We start from the raw sequence: 2,914 nt of genomic DNA on the forward strand, positions 1-2,914 counted from the left end.
TATTATATATATATATATATATATATATATATATATATATATATATATATATATATATATATGTAGAGTTATTCAGAAAGGTATACTTGTATAAACCAAATTGTATTAAACACAGCGTTCAATGTTGTATTTTTAGGCTCTGTCCACATTTGGGTTTACGTCAGTCAGGGTTTTTCTTAGCTTTGATAACAAGAATAACTTGGTCTCCAGCAATCAAAAATAATGTAATTCCAATAGAAACGTGATGGACCCCATTAAAAAAAATAATCTGATGCACCAGGATTTGCCAGTATGCAGATGCAAATGCAGCATATTTGTAGTTTTTTTTTTTTAAATGATGACATTTTCAGGAAACTCATAGGCTACTTTTATACAGTCAGTGTTTGGTCAGTGATTGAATGTAAGCCAAAACCAGGGTGTGGGTGAAAAATACTGTGCGGGCTCCACTCCACTAAGGCCCCTTTCACACGGGCGAGTTTTCCGTGCGGGTGCGATGCGTGCGGTGAACGCACTGCACCCGCACTGAATCCTGACCCATTCATTTCTATGAGACTGTGCACACGAGCGGTGATTTTCACGCATCACTTGTGCGTTGCGTGAAAATCGCAGCATGCTCCTCTTTGTGCGTTTTTCACGTAACGCAGGCCCTATAGAAATGAATGGGGTTGCGTGAAAATCGCATGCATCCGCAAGCAAGTGCGGATGCGGTGCGATTTTCACGCATGGGTTCTAGGTGACAGTCTATTCACTGTATTATTTTCCCTTATAACATGGTTATAAGGGAAAATAATAGCATTCTGAATACAGAATGCTTTGTATAATAGTGCTGGAGGGGTTAAAAATAATAAAAAAGTTAACTCACCTTCTCCTCTTGTTAGCGCAGATGCCGGTCTGTTCTTTATCTGTGGGCTAAAGGACCTTTGATGACGTCAGATCACATGCTCCATCACCATGGTGATGGACCATGTGATTGGAGCATGTGATCTGACGTCACCTCAGGTCATTCAGTCCACAGCTAAAGAACAGAGTGGCATCTGCGCGAACAAGAGGAGAAGGTGAGTTAACTTTTTTATTATTTTTAACCCTTCCAGCACTATTATACAAAGCATTCTGTAGTCAGAATGCTATTATTTTCCCTTATAACCATGTTATAAGGGAAAATAATACAATCTTCAGAACATCAATCCCAAGCCCGAACTTCTGTGAAGAAGTTCGGGTCTGGGTACCAAACATGCGCGATTTTTCTCACGCAAGTGCAAAACGCATGACAATGTTTTGCACTCGCGCAGAAAAATCGCGCATTTTCCCGCAACGCACCCGCCTCTTATCCGGGCAAAAAACATGACGCCCGTGTGAAAGAGGCCTAAGGCTGCGTTCACACGGGCGAGATTTCCGCGCGGGTGAAATGCAGTAGGTGAACGTATTGCACCCGCACTGAATCCTGACCCATTCATTTCAATGGGGCTGTGTACATGAGCGTTTTTTTTCACGCATCACTTCTGCAATGCTTTAAAATCGCAGCATGTTCTATATTCTGCGTTTTTCACGCAGCCCTGGCTCCATAGAAGTGAATGGGGCTGCGTGAATAACGCATTGCATCTGCAAGCAAGTGCGGGTGAGATGCGTTTTTCACTGATGGTTGCTAAGAGATGTTGTTTGTAAACCTTCAGTTTTTTATCACGCGCGTGAAAAATGCATCAAAACGCATTGCACCCGCGCGGAAAAAACTGAACAACTAAACGCAATCGCAGACAAAACTGACTGAACTTGCTTGCAAAATGGTGCGAGTTTAACTGAACGCATCCGGACCTAATCTGTCACGCCCGTGTGAACTCAGCCTAAGGCCCCCTTCACACGAGAGAGTTTTCCGCGCGGGTGCAATGCGTGAAGTGAACGCATAGCACCCGCACTGAATCCTGACCCATTCATTTCAATGGGGCTGTGTACATGAGCGTTGTTTTCACGCATCAGTTCTGCGTTGCGTGAAAATCGCAGCATGTTCTATATTCTGCGTTTTTCACGCAGCCCTGGCTCCATAGAAGTGAATGGGGCTGCGTGAAAAACGCATTGCATCCGCAAGCTAGTGCGGGTGCGATGCGTTTTTCACTGATGGTTGCTAAGAGATGTTGTTTGTAAACCTTCAGTGTTTTATCACGCGCATGAAAAATGCATCAAAACGCATTGAACCCGCGCGGAAAAAACTGAACAACTGAACGCAATCGCAGACAAAACTGACTGAATTGCTTGAAAAATGGTGCGAGTTTCACTGAACGCATCCCGACCTAATCCGTCACGCTCGTGTGAAAGAGGCCTAAGGCTGAGTTCACACGAGCGTGACAGATTTGGTCCGGATGCGTTCAGGGTGCGTTCAGTTAAACTCGCACCATTTTGCAAGCAAGTTCAGTCAGTTTTGGCTGCAATTGCGTTTAGTTGTTCAGTTTTTTCCGCGCGGGTGCAATGCGTTTTGATGCGTTTTTCACGCGCGTGATAAAAAACTGAAGGTTTACAAACAACATCTCCTAGCAACCATCAGTGAAAAACGCATTGCATCCGCACTTGCTTGCAGATGCAATGCGTTATTAACGCAGCCCCATTCACTTCTATGGAGCCAGGGCTGCGTGAAAAACGCAGAATATAGAACATGCTGCGATTTTAAAGCATTGCAGAACTGATGCATGAAAAAAACCGCTCATGTGCACAGCCCCATTGAAATGAATGGGTCAGGATTCAGTGCAGGTGCAATGCGTTCACCTACTGCATTGCACCCGCGCGGAAATCTCGCCCGTGTGAACTCAGCCTAAGGCCCCTTTCACACGGGCTAGTTTTCCGTGCGGGTGCAATGCGTGAGTTGAACGCATTGCACCCGCACTGAATCCTGACCCATTCATTTCCATGGGGCTGTGCCGTTGAGCGG

Source organism: Bufo gargarizans, chromosome 1 (genome assembly GCF_014858855.1).
Source record: "Bufo gargarizans isolate SCDJY-AF-19 chromosome 1, ASM1485885v1, whole genome shotgun sequence".
NCBI lineage: Eukaryota > Metazoa > Chordata > Amphibia > Anura > Bufonidae > Bufo > Bufo gargarizans.